Source organism: Pleurodeles waltl, chromosome 6 (genome assembly GCF_031143425.1).
Source record: "Pleurodeles waltl isolate 20211129_DDA chromosome 6, aPleWal1.hap1.20221129, whole genome shotgun sequence".
Classification (NCBI taxonomy): Eukaryota; Metazoa; Chordata; class Amphibia; order Caudata; family Salamandridae; genus Pleurodeles; species Pleurodeles waltl.
In genome coordinates, this window is record NC_090445.1 from 86,250,155 (window position 1) to 86,267,801 (window position 17,647).

A 17,647-nucleotide genomic window follows, 5' to 3' on the forward strand; every position below is an offset into this window, starting at 1 on the left:
GTGTACCCATTTCCATGGTTAAACACCATGGAACGGGTCCACAGGCGCCCTCCTCAAGCCCCTTGAACACCCCCACCCACACCAGAGGTGCACTGGAGGATGGGCGACCCCCATCCCAGGTAAGTAGGGTAAGTATAGGTAAGTCATTAATTTTTTTAAATTAAAGTGTCATTGGGGGCCCAACATGGTCCACCCTGCATGGCACAAGGTGCAATGGCCATACCCAGGGGACACTGGTCCCCTGTGCTGGCCATTTTTGTAGTGGGCAGAACTCCTGTCTTTTCTAAGACAGGAGTCATGTGGTATGGATGGTTTTGTGTCAGAAAATGACGTTAAGCTGGTTAGAGTAATCTTTTTTTACTCTAACCAGCTAAACGTAATTTTTGGGTGCAAAACCCCCTTCTCCCATACCGCTAGACCCACCCGGTTAACGTATTTATTTTTAAAGTTAGCCCACCGTTTGCACCAGCTTGCGCCATTCCATAAATATGGTCCCTGACTGGTGCTCAGGAATGGCACAAGCCGGTGCAAAAGTTTTTGGTGCAAAACTGCGTTAGTGCAGTTTTGCACCAAAAAGTATAACAATGCCCCAAACTTTGTTAGTGCTCTTTGGCTGGACCCATGAAATGTGTATGATCAGCTTTGGCTGAACCTGCTCGTTGTGGCCACATCGCTCCTAACCTGTGGCGGGACCATCACCCATTTGCAAACAAAAAAAGTAGTCCCAAAACAATGCCAGAAAATGCCCACTGCATATGTTTAGCAGTAGTTGGGCGGTGCACTCAGGGAGGGCTAAACCTCGGAAGAGGCATGACGTATGCACCCCCTTGCCAAATGGGGAGAATGCAAAATGGAGCGATGGTGGTGCCAGCAAATGACAAGCCTATGGATGGGCTGAAGCCCATGATGTAGAAACAGCATGTCTTGTTTCAAGACAGTGCATGCGTGCGCCACCAAGAGCCAAGAACTACATACATCAAAGAAGAACATTCAAGTGATTCCAAAAGCATGGTGAGAGAGTCATCCCACAGAACACACTCAATTAACCAAAAGCAGAAAGGGAATACCATGTATCCCTCAAGGGATGGGCAAAGAACATTAGGTCTCCAAGAATGTCATGCAGACGAGGGGGCAGTGCAGGCCCACCCACATGCCCGGTGGGCAGTAAACACCACTGGCTCCAGGCGTGAAGGAGGTGGTGGAAAGGTTGGAAATCACACAGCATGGCAAAGACTCAATGTCCAGTAAGATCGATTCATTTTACAGCTGAAGGATCCAATGTACAAAACTATCAAAACGCTTGAGACTGGAGTGTTTTGAAATGTTTAAAACCTGCTCTGCAAGTCGGAAAATCCCCTTCAACTCGAAAAGGAACTTTTACAACATATTCCCGAGTCACAAATAGGTGGGGCTTGAAAGGAGGGCACCCTCCCCTCAGGGGCGTAGGAGACAATAAATTCCTGGGGGGGACAGGGACAGCCCTGGGGACTTTCAATCAACCCGCTTGTTGTTTGCGAACTGCAGGCTCCTATAAACATACACAATCATATATTTTGGAAGTGAAATAGGGAGAAAGGAAGGCATGTTTTCACATTCTGAAAGTATCTTTTATTGTTATTTACATTCACAAAGTAATTAGCTCAAATGTGAAAATAACATGTTGATTAATCTTGCATCTTCATGCACCAAGCAAATAAAGGTAGGAGGGTAAAAAGGAAGAACATACCCTTTGCGCCCCACACCCATCATGCCCCTAGCCTCATGCCAATTGGAACCGCTCTGGAGATATCAAAAGCGAATAGGTACAACAGCTGTAAACTGTGCTCTGAAACCATAGTTCTAATAACACTTCTACTCTTGTGTGTGATCTTGGGAAGCTTAGCTCCACATCAGTCATAACTAGAACCATTTCAACTGAAGACGCTCTTGGAGTTACAGGCTATATAAACATGGATTATTTAATCTCTGTATAAACTGCAGTCACTAATTTCTTTAGGATTGGCTGTTTGTGATGCACCAAGTCACTGCGTATAAAGAAAAGACATTTCTTTGCGTATAAAGAAAAGACATTCACTGATTATAAAGAAAAGACATCAGAAAATAACTATGATAAGGTTATCAAATCAACAAATAGAGGGATAGGGAGGAATAATGGGCCAGTGTATGGCCTCCCTAATAGAATACACAATACACCAAAATACACTGTTCCAAAGAGAAAGGCGGAAAGGGGAGTCCTAATTCTAGGAGCAAGAATCCTCACACACCCAAATGGGTGTCATGCTTCATCATCGGAGTTGCTCCTCGTCAGACTGGCGCTGTAATGTCTGACGGGCACACCCCGCAGGGGGGCTCTTTGCCGGAGATCTTTACTCGATGATGCCAAGACCCCAAAAAGTGAGTTTGGAAGGAGAGAAAGGGGGAAGATGATGGCAAAAAGAATTAAAATTGGCTCAGGACCCAAAACCTAGGGGTAACCATTTATTCAACCATAGAGGGTGAAGGCCAAGGTTAAAACTAATGAGGAGAGTTAAATGAATATAATGGTCAAAACACTCTCAACCACATATAATGGAGTAAGGATGGTGTGGGATTACCAGACCGTCCCTGGAACAAGGGTTTTGACCATTATATTCATTTCACTCTACTCATGACAGAATGACAGAAGCTATGCACTAAGGTTTTAAGTGGTTTGTGGGAAAGGTGGCGGCCTTAACATGTATTATATGGGGTAAAATACCCCCTCTGTGCATAAGGATATTGCAAGTCACCTTGAAGTTCATACCTTGTAAACAAGCATTGGCAAAGCCAATAGGTCTCGCCTATGCAAGTTCGATTGCCTTTGACAATGTGTTTTAGCCATGCTGTACACTAGTAAGACTACTAATTCAGCATGGCTCAAAGTTAATGGCATAAAGGAGAATGATGTGTCATCGACTGATGTGCCATTGTGTCATCGAGTAAGTAGAGTGTCCTAGAATGGAGCAGTAAACTAACTTTAAAGGAATAGGGGTCCCTTGAATAAAATGCAACACCACTCCCATAAACAATGATATTAAAGTAGTATGCAAATGGAATGTTTCATGCATTTATTCAATCAAAATATAAAAGATCAAATATAGTGGGAAAATATCAACAGGGGAAATCGAGAAAGACTGGTAAGCGGGCATTACACAGGTTATCTGGATGACCCAATGTCACCAATTACAAGACAAATGTAAAAAGTAACCTATATAGTACAGTGGTTCGGAGGAGGCTGGCCTGGTTTGTAGTGGGTACCTATGGTACTTACACCTTATACCAGGTCCAATTATCCCTTATTAGTGAAATGTAGGCAGTGTCTAGAAACCAGGCTCTTTAGGGGTAGCTGTAGCTGAGCAACCAAGGCTTATCTAGGAGACATGCAATGCTCACGCAATACCACTGTAGTCACACAATACTCACACACATGAAAGAAAATACTCAGTGTTACAAAAAGAAAGGCACTTTATTTTAGTGACACAAATGCCCAAAATACTATAGAGACTATACTCCCTTAGGAGGTAAGTAATACACCAATTATATACACTAGTATGTAGCAATAGCAATAAAAACAGTTAGAAAACAGTGCAATTAGTGAAAATCACAATGGTTAGAAATGGGCCATGGGGAAACACAAGCCATATACTAAGAAAGTGGAATGCAAATGTTGGTTTCCCACCTAGGCAAGTGTGGTGTGTAGAAGGGCACTGGGGGTATTCGAAAACACCAAAGGTAAGTAATAGAACCCACCTCAGAGCCCAGGAAAGCAGAAGTAAATCACAGTAACTTTCCTAGAACACATAAGAACACGAGAAAGAAGATAATGCAAGACCCAAAAGAGACTTCAAGACACAAAGGGTGGATTCCTGGACCTAAAGACCTGTGAAAGAATGGGACTAAGTCCAAGAAGCACAGAAGAGTCCAGGGAGGACAGGAGCCCCTGCTAACCTGAATCAAGGTGCAAAAGAAGAACCACTGGTGAAGAACAACAGTCAGTGCTGCACCCAAGAAGATGGATGCGGGTTCCTGGTTGGTGCAGATGATATCCGACACCGGATGGATGATTGCAGTCTGGTTTGCGTTGCTGGATTCAACCAACAAGCCTTAGCACACGCAAAGCTCACGGTTAGCGGAAAATGGCACTGCCCGGGACCAGGAGGGACCTGGTGGACTCTACCAAGGAGATGGAGTCAGAGGGGGCTCTCAGCAGCTCAGGGAGCCCACAGAAGACCAGGCACCGCACACAGGAGTCCCCCAGCACATGGACAAATGAGTTGCAAAAGGAGGCCCACGCAGCACGAAAACAAAGGATCCCACGCCGCCAGAAAACCACTCAGGAAGCTCTGCATCGCAGGAAGGAGTGCTGGGGGCCAGAGCTACATTGTGCACAAATATAGAGGAGATGATTTCAAAATAGAATGAAGTGCCCTACAGTGGAGTGGTGTAGAGTAGATTAGAGTGCAGTGGTGCAGAAAAGAGTGCAGTGAGACAGAGTACAGTGGCATTGAGTGCAGTGGTGCAGAGTAGAGTGGCATTGGGTTCAGTGGCAGAGAGTGCAATGTTGCAGATTAGAGTGTCGCAGAGTACAGTGGTGTAGAGTGGCATAGAGTGCAGTGGCATATAGTGCTGTGGCGCAGAGTACAGTGGCATTGAAAGCAGTGGAATAGAGTGCTGTGGTGCAGAGTAGATTGTCATAGAGTGCAATGGCATAGAGTGCATTGGTTTTGAGTAAAGTGGTGAAGAGTGCACTGGCAGAGGGCAGGGGTGTAGTGTACAATGGTTAGAGAAGAATAGCATAGATAGCAGTGGCGTAGTGTAGAGTGCTGAAGAGTAGAGTGGTGTAGAGTGGAGTGGTACAGCATAGATTGCAGTGGCGTAGAGTAGCACAGAGTGGAGAAAAGTGGTGTAGGGTGCAGTGGCATAGGGTAGACTGTTTCAGAGTAGAGTGAAGAAAAGATAGAGAAAAGATAATATACTTCAATATGCTGAAGTATTTAACGATAACAACAACATAAATAATAACGCTAGGCATAACGGCCCAAAATGAAATATGACTTCTCCCTGTTAGCCACGCTGCAATCAAGCCCTTCATTACCTAGATAACAAAACATTAAACATAAATGTTAGAAAAATATACCCAATAGCTAAACTGTTGTGTGAAAAGGTAAAATATGGGCTCAATCTCCACTTCACTGTTTCACCAACTGGTGTGATCTTAGGCAAATACAAATATTGTGTTTCACAGAGTCTCCTTTCTAGCCTGCTGGTATCAGGGTGAGTGGGACTCTGTTTCTTCTTTAGATCTTCCTCATTGTCTTGCAGCTCCTCTTGAAGGCCTCCTGCAATGCTCCTCTTCAAGGCGGCGGGTGATGCAGACAGTAATCATCAAAAACTCTTTACTCCTCCTCGTGCCCTTTGTTCTTATGAGCACCCTTAATGCCCACAGCTGTGAACAGGACAAACAAAAGGGCAGAGGGCGCAGGGGGCCTCCTGACTCACCTTCATTCTGTTCCCATCAGATTGGAGGATGGTCGGTACAGGGCTATTATAAGTAGCGCTTTTGTGCGCTAATGGCCCTCTGAATAATAGAAGTGAGAGGGGCAAATTGTTGTCCCCTTGTCCCCCCCCACCTTCATCCCCCGTGTCCCCCACCTTCCAAAATCTGGGAGGGGATACATCCCCCGCGTCCCCCACACTTCCGACGCCCAAGGGCAGAGGTAAGTTTAAGTGCTGTGTACTTCTTTCTACTAAGCTGGATTGAGTTGTTTGTCAGCAGCAGATTCCCACTCCACTAAGGGGAAATGCCTTCAGGCAAAGTAAAAGCGGAAGCGTGTGGTGGCCACAACCAAAGGAAGTGGTGGGGAGATACCGCAGTACAACACAACTGCCCCAGGAGTCTAGATGCAGCAGTCCCAACGGGAACCCCGCTATGGACCCCCAGGAACGAAATATGTTGCGGAGCATAGGGGAAGAAGTTATTGTAGGGACCCTGGGATGCCCCACAGACACAGGCGCGACCCCCCTGGGTCAATCCATAAAGGAGTTTGTAGAAAAATACTTTTTTTTAAAACAGATACTCACGGATTGCCTGTATCGTTGACAAACTCACCGAGGGAGGGAAGGATAGCGAGTCAGAGGAATGTAACAAGTGACTCTATTGGCCTTGAAACTGCATCAAATTTGGGCTGCGTCTTTGGGGAGTGCCTGGGTAAAGAAAGTGGAGGGTTACTTTTTACCGAACCGCAGTTGTCGTCATCCCCTAGCCTCTCACCTTTGGTAATTGATTGCCGTATGGAGGGATGTATGGGCCCGTCATGCAAGGTGTGTGGGTCTGGGGTGAAAAGACCACTGGAAGAGTCAAAAAGAGATAAGCCGCATCAGAATGAAAATTTTTCTAGCTTACGCGTTAAGAATTTTCAATTCTATTAAGGACACGGAGGCGAGGATTATGCTTTCTCTTTCTATACTGAAAACTCACAGCAGCCAATTAAAACACAGTAAACAAAAAACTTCATCTCCCAAGATGCTCTAGTCTTGAGTCACATGTACCAATCACATAATGTAACCTTAGTCCATATAAGCCATGACCTCAAACGTCATATCCTCTTTCTTTGCTCAAACCAGAAACTGTAACTTCTTTCCAACGACCTCTTGTGTCTTAGATGATACGAAACCTCATCCTGGAAGGAACGTCCAACGAAGAATAGACCAGACTGAACTTCAAGTCGGTTTTCTACTTGAGGGATAGATAGAACCTTAGAACGAAGATAACTGGATGGGAGGATCATCAGGAGTTCTTTTGATCCGATCCTAGAAAAATAATAAATACAAGCCGGTAATATTCTCAAACTTGTAGAATCAATACTCAACATAAAAGTTTTACGTTTCATTACCCAATACAACATTCTGGGAGGGTATAAATGAATAAGATTCAAAACATATTAATAAAATTACCCTTATTCATGATAGGGTGGGATAATCCTCGCCTCCGTGTCCTTAATAGAATTGAAAATTCTTAACGCGTAAGCTAGAAAATTTTTCATTCTATATCAGAACCGGAGGCTCGGATTATGCTAGTTCAAAGCTGACTCATAACTACAGAGGCCACATCTAAAACAGGTTTAAAATAAAACTTTCGAAAAGTACTTTCAGATGACCAATCTGCAGATTTCATAATATCCACCAGACTAGATCCTAAAGTAAATGACTTGGATGCCATGGCTCCTCTCACTGAATGGAAACCAAAATGACTAGTATCAATACCTGCCTCATTCATAAGCCATCTTATCCATCTCGCAAGAGTGGCAGAGGCAACAGGTTTAAATGGCTTTTGTAATGCAATTAAGACTTGTCCATTCATGTCTTGTCTAAACTCTTCTGTAACCACCTCATAATCCTTAAGGCACTGCACAACACATAGTTTTGGATTGTCTAGAAACCAAAGATAAGATACTGACCTGCAATTATTCTTAGTTCTTTTGGAAATAATAAATGTTACACCTTCCGGAGAATAAAGCCTACCCGATAAATCCAATGCTCTAACATCTGACACTCTCTTGCATGAGACTAGGCATAATAACATAGCCAGCTTGGCTGAAAGCTGTTTATGGGATAAGTATTTGTTACTGGGCCAAGAGTCCAAAAATTTTAATACTATATTCACATCCCAAAGAACTGAATATTTAGCATGAGGAGGGTTCGAAAAACGAATACCCCTCAAAAGCTTGCATACCAGCGGATGTTCACCTACCTGCTTACCATCAATAGGTGTATGACCCGAAGAGATTACCGACCTAAAATTATTGATTGTCCTATAGGCCAGGCCTGAAGAGGATAATTCAGCCAAAAAATTGATAATCATATCAATACTTGACAACAAGGGATTAATACCTCTTCCATTGCACCAACTATTCCATCTACGCCATGCAGACGCATATTTCTTGTGGGTACTAGTTGCCCATGCTTGCTTGATGTAACCTTCAGCCTGCTGCGAAATTCCTGGGGCTTTCCATCTTGACCTGAATCCCTCCAAGCCGTCAGCGTTAGATTCCCCGATACAATCAAGGGATGTTGAAGGCCCTCCGGACTGAGTAACAGGTCCGGACGAGGAGGAATGAGCAACGGCAGCGCACACGCTAATTGAAGAGCAATAGGGAACCACGGCTGAGACCTCCACAATGGAGTCACTAGGATCGTTGCCTGTGGATCTGGTTTCCAGCTGAAAAACTTCGGGATCTAAGTGTTGATGCGAGACGCGAATAGATCTATCTTGCAGCAACCCCATTCCTGGACTATCTGTTGAAAAATCAGTGGATCCAGCTTCCAGTCGCTGGGATCCGTCAGATATCTGGAGTTCCAGTCTGCAATTATGTTCTGATCGCCCAGGAGATATTCAGTCATCACTACTAGTCTGTAATTCAGGCAGTAATGCCAAAATTCCTTGGCTATCTCCACCAGAACTCTGGATCTCGTTCCTCCCAGGTTGTTTACATAGCGAACTGCCGAAATATTGTCCATTCTCAGAAGAATGCAGCAGTCTGTCCTGTTCGGGGATAAACTCTTTATTGCAAAAGACCCCGCTAGGAGTTCTAAGCAATTGATGTGTAAGTCTTTTTCCCTCGCTGACCAACGACCCCCTGTCACTATTGAGCCGCAACGGGCTCCCCAGCCCCACTGGCTGGCGTCCGATTCTATGACGATTTCTGGATGAGATCCGAAAATGGCTCTGCCATTCCATGCTTCCATGAGGTGAAGCCAGCACTGAATCTCTTCTTTGACCTCTGAGGTCAGAGGGATCAGAGCCGAGTAACTCAAACCCTGTCATAAATATTGGATCTTCAGTCTCTGGAGAGCTTGATAATGCAAGGGGGCAGGAAAAATTGCTTGAATGGATGAGGCTAATAGACCCACCAAACGAGCAATGTTCATTAGAGAGATAGTCGGGCTGAGCAAGGCCGCTCTCAACTTCCTCTTGATGTTGCGAATTTTTGCAGCTGGAAGGGTCAATTGGGAGAGGATGGAATCTATCTTGAAGACTAAAAACTATCGTCTGGGAGGGTTTCATCAATGACTTCTGCGTATTGATAAGGAAACCTAATTCCTGTAACAGATTCACTGTCCAATTCAGATGAGTCAGTAACGTCAGGAAATCCTGTGCCATCAATAAGATGTCGTCCAGATAAATGATAAGATGAACACCTTTGGTTCTCAGCCATTCCACCACAGGTCTCAAGAGTTTTGTGAAACACCATGGGGCCGAGGACAGGCCGAATGGGAGAGCCGTGAACTCCATGCAATGACCCTTCCACTGGAATTGAAGGAATTTCCTGTGAGGAGCAAAAATCGGGATTGAAACGTATGCGTCCTTTAGGTCTAATCAAACCATCCAATCCCCTTCTAAAAGGATGTCTTGCAACATGTGAATCCCTTCCATCTTGAAGTGTCTGTACACAATCCAAAAATTGAAATCTTTTAGGTTCAACACTAATCGGTGACCACCTCCCTTTTTGTCTACTACAAAAATAGGATTGCAGAACCCGGAAGGATGAGGGGTTGAATAAATTACTGCTCCTTTGTCTAATAACGCTTGTACTTCTAGATCTATGAAACTCTGACTTATTTGGGAAAAACTCATATTTACCGGAGGAGTTTGCTGAATCGGAGTGCTGATGAAATCCAGGTGAAAACCAGATACGGTCTGAATAACCCAAGGATCCCCAGAGATCTCTCTCCATTTGTCTACAAACAGGCTCACTCTTCCCCCAAGAATAACATGTGAATGGAGAATAAGTCTTACCGGTAAAGGAGGAGTCTTGGATAGCTCCTTGCTGACTTCTGCGGTATCCCCTGCGGAACCTGGACCTTCCTCCACGGGGGCGTGATGGATAGAACGTGGAGTCTGTTTGATCTCCGGACCAGTTACCTCTACCTCTCGGGTAGTAATTTTGGGGACTGACAAAACCGCCTTGGCCGGGCATTCGTCCGCCATAACGCCCAGCCCTGATAAAAAGGCCTCTTCTAAATACTTTTTTGAGTGACAATTGAGCCTTATCCAAGGTTGAAAAAGTAGAGCAAAATTTGGCCAGATCCTTAATGAAGGATGATCCAAATAGGAGACCTTCGGCAGCCGGTCCTGCTTCAGACAAAGCTAGGTCAACTAATTTAGAATCCATTCGCATTAAAATGGATTTTCTGCGCTCTGTGGAAATAGCGCAGTTTGTGTTGCCCAAAAGACACACTGCTCTCTGAGCACAGCCTAATAAAACATCAGTGTTCACCGGTGTGTCCGACTCCTTAGAAGCGATATCTAAATCTAAGATTTTAGTTAGTGGGCCTGCCATATCAAGTAGTTTGTCTTGACAGAGGCGCCATGATCTGTCTAGACCCTTCTTGGGGTCTTTTGCATATTTTTTCAAAAAGGTAATCATAGTAGGGTCAATTTCAGGCGTTTCAGCCACATTATTGTCTAGTTCCGGTCTGGGACATTCCGCCCTGAGTCGGGAACGCACTTCTTTATCAAAACTTTTCCTTAGGTTTGCGTGCACATATTGTGCCACCTCAGGTGCTGGCAGCCAACTCGAGGACCTAGGATGTATAATCTCAGAAGGATCAAAATCTAAAATTTGAGGTGTTGTAGAAAGATTTTTAGGTTTTTTACTGAGGGGTGGAGCGGTGATGTCATCTGAATCTGGATCATCAGAATCCTCCGAAGAAGAGGAATCCCGATGAGAGCTATAATTGTGCTCTGCGCTCCTTTTCTTGCACAACTTCTCAAACAAGTCCGCATGTACTTCTCCCGAGGGAGTATCCTTTGTCACATTCTTAGATTTAGTTTTGGATTTTGACGGTATTGACGTAGTCGTTTCTTCATGGATGGGGGGGTTATTGCCAGACATCCAACCCTGAGATTGGGCATATTCCATCAATTGCCCAGAAAAGGGGCCAAGAGCTCTCACAAGAGCATCATTAACTGACTGCTGCACTCTGGAGTCTAGTGCTTCAACCAAATTCACCTCCAATTGGTTGTCAGTATCATCAGGGTAGTACCCTGCATCCTGGTCACTCCATTGAGCCATTATAAATTTCAATAGGACCAGTATAATCAGCAAATATAGAAAGGGGGAGTGAAAAAAACCCTACAGGCACTTTAGAATGTATATAAATATATATATATAAACCCCCAAGTAAAATGAAAAAAAATATATATATATATATATATATATTAATACACCAACAATTATATATAAGTATGTAAGGATGTGGAGGAAGTTGCCTGTAATATTCACTCTAGGCCAAGCCTTATATCAATTTTACTACCCAGCAGGGTTTTTTGCTGGGCGTCAGGGAGGATTTGAAATACTGATGAGAGGCAAGCTCCGATGCCTCGCGCGCTGTCCTGAAACGAACCGATCTCAGCAAAACAGGGTTGGGACTGAGATCGGCTCGTAGAGGGTGCGCGCGCTCGGCAACCTCGGTTGCCAGTGAAAACAGACTACGCGCTAGGCGCGTAGCCCTCTCCCACTTCTCTCCACGTTCCGACAGTAATAAAAATGTAATAAAACTCGGTGAGAAGCCGAAATTGAAAACAAAAACGTTCTACAAGGCGAGCGGAATCGCGTCGCCTACAAACTTTTACAAAATTACAATATTAATGCCAATAACGATCAAATACAGTATAATAAGGGAGAAATGTTACTTATCTGCTGCGAAGCAGCAAAGAAAGAGGATATGACGTTTGAGGTCATGGCTTATATGGACTAAGGTTACATTATGTGATTGGTACATGTGACTCAAGACTAGAGCATCTTGGCAGATGAAGTTTTTTGTTTACTGTGTTTTAATTGGCTGCTGTGAGTTTTCAGTAAAGAAAGAGAAAGCATAATCCGAGCCTACGGTCCTGATATAGAATTCCCCCCTTATGCCTCCTCAAAGGCCTCCCTGGGCCTGGACATTACAGCAACCCCCTCTTCATTACTGTTAGAGATGATGTTCTTAATGCAAAAGACACTTCAGGCAATACTAGAAGCCTTCATGGTAGATAATGGGTTGGGAAAACTCATAAATATCAACTTCAGGGCATCAGGGAGGAGTTAAAAGAAATTAACAACTGTATGCCATCTTTAGTGCTGGCCAAGACAGAGCTAAGAGACCAAGAGGTAGGCACTTCGGTTAGCGATGGCAAGGCAAATCCTACAAGCACAGTAGGATCACAATCTGTCTATATTTCTAAACAGCCCATGCTGATGGCATAGGTGGGCTAAGGGCTATAGGCCCTTTCGAGGAAAACCACGGAGAGAGGGGGGGGGCAGAAGGTGACATAAAATAATGAATGATGCAAAAGGCAGAACAAGGATCAAAAGTTAGTTGTCCGGGCGTGAGGGTGAAAGCGGTGGAACGAAGAAGGCAAGTGGGTCTGTAAAGGAAATAAAAGCACCAGTAAGAGGGGAAACCCGGAGGCAGGCGTAAAAAACGCAGCCATGAAAACTGCAACCACAAAGACCTGTAAAAAAGGGAATCAGGAGTATGTTTATTGCAAGTTAAGGCCTAATGCCCGAGTTTGTGTGAGATTGCTTCTGGTGACATCAGGCAAATAGGGTTCATAGTAAGCCGGAAGGGTAAGGAGTTAATAAAGGTCCTCTTCTATTCAGATATCGTGAAACAGATGGTAATGAGGGGAGAGCTAAGAAAGGAGGATTGTAAAATTGATACAAACGGTGGAACTAGGAATGGTAATGGTGGGGAGGGGGAACTAGGGCGCAGACCTGTCATGCCAGGCTAAGCATGAACTAAGTAAGGACCTGCTCACAAGGGGTTCAACCCAGGGGAATATTTACCCGTTCGAGGGATGGTGGCTTGCGATTGACAACAGAACGAGAAAGAAAGGGCTAAAGTTGAGTAATCGGTTGGAGTGCTTATCTGAAGCAACCTTAAGTTGGGAAGACAGCAGAAGGGGGGTGCGAGTGACCTTGACTAGGGTTTGGAGTCTTGGAAAATAGGAGATTATAGGAAATTGACAATTGATATTATGTTTAAAGAAATGGTGGGAAGGTATGACATTTTGAAACTCCAAAAAACTTGGCTGTGCCAAGCACTCAAACCATTAGATGGGTTTATGATGATCTCCAAAAATGCTAGGTGCCTGGGTCCAGGTCGGCCCTCGGGCAGCCTACTCATGTTAGTCTCAATCAAAATAGCAAATAAAGTAATTATGATAAAGGTTAAATGTCGCTGGATATTGGGTGGGTTGATAGAGGTCTATAGTGTCTCTCAGGTAAAAAGGTATATAACTATAATTAATATATATAAATAACCATGGAATATAGCAGATTATGGGGAGCAATTAGACCTGCTAAAAGATGACCTAGAAACAATTGGTGCGGCAAAGGGACCTCACATGATAATAATCTTAGGGGATTTTTATGATAAATTAGATCCATCCTCTAGTGATAGGATGTTTAAAGATCTGCTAGCAGTCACACAAGTCCCACCTGAAACCTTCCCAAGATCATGCGCTCAGCAAGAAATGAAGCCCTATCACAGTTTCTAGGGCCTATAGGGATGTTCTGTGTAAAAGGTGGAGTAGAGACAGACCGTCCTGCGGGTCAGACTTTTTGAGTCGGCAACCAGGCCTGCCTAATAGATTATGTCTTCATTAATGCTTTGCACTTCTCTGCAGTGAAGGGTTTTGAAGTGTTGGGTACTGAGGGAAGTGATCATAGGCTATTATGGGCACTGGTTGACATAGGACCATGTGATCAAAGAGATAAAGTCATCCCCCTGCAAGTAGATTATCCCAGACCTAGAACAACTTGTATAACCGAGAGAAGCTTAAAAGCGCTTAACAACTTTATGATGGATTATATGTTGTTTACTGCATCAGGTGTTCAGAGGGATGACTTATTGTGGTATGGCCAGGGGGTAGAGCAGGCTGTTAACTGCTAGGAGTGCATAATATGTCATGGGAAGAAGAAGCAGGGGACAAGAGAAATGACTGGTTTAATGAGGACTGTAGAAGATTAAAATTAAGGGTAAGAAAATGGAGGAGGCAGTTAAGGAAAAAATATGACCGGCCAATCCGCCGAAAACTCTACCAACAGAAGCTCAAATATAAAAACAAGCTGAGGGAAAGGAAATTTGAGTTTATAAACAAAAAAATGGCAAACTATGTTTGAAGTAATAAGTACAAATAACATTAGGAAATTCTGGCAGCTGATACGAGATGGGAGGGAACAAGGAAAAATGAGGTGCTTAGTAGGAGGATGACTGGATTAACCACCAATTTATATGACAGTGACAGTGAAGAAGAGAGCCCAAACTCTAGGGTGGAGGCAGAGGGCAAGATAAAAGAAATGATACATAATCTCGAGTTAACCAAAGTGGTGGGCCCAGATAACCTCCCTGCAATTATAATACAAAATAATGTGGAATGGTGTGCAAGCCTCTTCCATGCCGCCTTCCAAATGACTCTGGCTACTGGGAAGTTCCTAGAAAGTTGGAAAGGTGCAATAATTAGGCCGATATATAAGAAGGACAATGACCTGCTGGCCTAGAATTACCGCCTAATTAGCCTGTTGGACATAGGGGCAAAGTTATTCCCCAAAGAACTGTTAGAGCTACTGCAAAAACCAGGGTGGAACAAAATAACTTAATCCCGGCTGAGCAAGGTTGATTTAAAGAAGGACATTCTACAAACAACCGTTGCATTAGTCTATGGGCAATGGCTAAAAAGTCCATTGAGTTGAGGGGCCGACTATTGTGTTGCTTTGTGGACTTCAGGGATGCTTTCGATTTGGTTGATCATAAACTGCTGTGGGATATGCTGAGGCAGCCCCGCATCAATAAGACGCTACTTGCCCTCATCCAGGAGCTATATACCCAAAATTGGGCCAGGGTGGTTTTAGACACTAGAGGGACCCTATCACAGAGAATTAAGGTAAGGAGTGGTTTACGACAGGGCTGTGTTTTGGCCCCTTTATTATTCTCTTTATTTCTGTCTGACCTTCCAAATACTCTGAAGAGAGTAAGTGGTTTTTGCCCCAAAATGGATGGGACTCATGTTCCATGTCTAATATACACTGACAATCTGGTGATAGTGGACGTGACGGATGTAGGGCTACAAAAGAAATTGGACTCCTTCCATGACTACTGTCTAAGCAAAAGACTAACAGTCAATCTAGATAAAACTAAGATAATGGTGTTAGGGAAAAGCAAGGGTACTTTTAGCTGGCCTTTGGGTAAGAACAAAGTTGAGGAAGTGGAGAAATACAAATTTCTGGGTATGTGGTTTGATGCCAAGCTAAATTGGATGGATCATATTGAATCACTAAAAAACACTGCTTTTTCAGTTTAACTAGAAGTATGGAGGACCCTCTTTATACCCTATTCTGTCGTCTTTCAATGCAATGGTCCATCCTCGGTTCCCATACGGGGTAGAAGTGCTATCCATAGGTGGCATATTAGATTGGAATCTGGAAGAGGGGAAATGTATAAAAAGACTCTTGGTGCTACCATCCTCACCCATGATCCAGTCAATAAGGTTTGAATGCCACCTCACAGCCTTGAGCTCCTTGGGGGCACACACGACACTGAAATTCTGGCATAAACTTAGCATAGCGGAAACCCCAAAAATATCGCACCTCTGTAAATCGGAGATAGAGAACAGTGAATTGAATGGGGCCTCTCAAGTAAGACATATGTTGGGTAAGCGCTGTGTTAAACTATCGCTAATGTCGGACCAGTGGAGGAAAGGGCCACAGATTCCTAAGCAGGAGTTACGCAACATTACAACTAAAAGTGCTAGACCAGTGGTTCCCGACCTGTGGTCCGGGGACTCCTGAGGGTCCACAAAGCCTCCAAAGGGGATCCGCGACTGCTTAGAAAATTAAATAATATTAACAGATTAGGTCCCCAGCTTTCAGTAATGACTCACTGGGAGGTCCTCGGATTCCAATAATGATTCAGCGCTGTCCCCGGGTTTCAGCAATGATTAAGTGGGGGTCCACAGAAGTCAAAAGGTTGGGAGCCACTGTGCTAGACAGAAGGACCTCATCTCCTTAAGGGGCAAACCTTCCATTCAGTTTCTGTTTAAAGGGTGGAGCAACGAGGATCAATTTCCATACATTGAGACTCTGCCCAGCCCTAAGCTTAGCTATGCGGTGTTAAAATTTCGAATTGGCCTTAACCCTTGCCTCACAGATAAGATGTTAAAAGCAGTAATGAGATGAGCAAGGCATGTGCACATGTGGGTTGGAGGTAAAATGTAACAGGTACATTGGATTGTTTATAATTTTAAAGCAAATTAAAAATGTTTTTAAAACAATTTGTTATTATTTATGGAATTTCCAATCGAGGTTAAACCCTGAACTTGTTGATAGATATGAGATTTTTAAATGTCGTATGTGCAATAGGAAGATTTTTAATAGTAATGCAGGCATCATTAAAAAGTCGGGTGGATAGTCTGTGAGGAGATCGATAGGTAGATAATCGCCCCCAAAACCTTCTTATAAACTACATATATATTGTGGCGTATGGTTTTTAACTACCTTTTAGTTGTGTTTGGCTGTCTCTTCGATGTCTTTGTATTTATACCGGTGTTATGTGTTTTATTTGTTTTTGTGTGTAAACTTTGATCGTATTTATGTATTGTTTGTAGACTGTTCTCTAAAAATACTACCATATTGACTTAAACTATCAAAATGCGAGTTTATACAGACGGAACAGATGCATTAGTGCCTGTGAGGCCGCTTAGCGGTGCACGGGCGCCACCTGCTGGTCCCTTGTTTCCTCTTCTCTCGCTCTGTTGAATTGTTAAGGGCAGGCAGGACTGACACGATCAATAATCGAATACATGAAACAAATCCAACGCCCAGAAACCCATCGCCCGAAGTAAACACAGATTCTATCACAGGACCGGAGGCGAGGATTATGCAAATCTTTCTTCACTCTTTATTCAACAGCAAGTTCAAAGTTAAACAAAAAATGAACAGAAAAACTACAAGTTCCATGAGCCCGCCGCCATGGTAACGAGTATCCAATGAGGTGCCCTCCTTCACGTCAGTATAAATGGCCCGAGACACGTCACACTTCCTCTTTCTTCACTGCTCAGATAAGTGCTTTTTCTGCCTCCGTTGGGAGCTTGTTTCCTTGCCTTGACGCGCTGCCGCTCAATTGTCTTACGGGGTTTTCTGTAGCCGCTTTCTCGCCACGAGCGGTCCGGAACGGACGGGCCGCTCGAGCGCTTAGTTTCCTTTCGGCCCTCGGCGTGTTAATACACGTCGGGGCCACCAGAGGGAGCGCGCGCTGTGTTTCTTCGTTCTCGAAGAGCGCGTTGCTTTCAGCGCGTGGCTCGCGCTTCGCGTTTGCTGTTTGGGGAAACCTGTTGTGTCCAGGGAGTTAGGTTCCTGCCTTTCACCCAGACAAGCAGGGTTTGATTTCCAGGCCTGCCAGATGACACACTCGGTCTCTTAGCAGGCATATCTGCATTAACCACTTTTCTTCCCAGGTTTGAGGGTTTCTCCTCTATTGCATGTTGCCACCCTGGTGCATTTTTTCCTCTTCCCTACCCTGACACCCGTTTGGGTAAGAATTACCCCATTAGGGAAGGCATTATTTTCTTGACTTACTGTCAGTG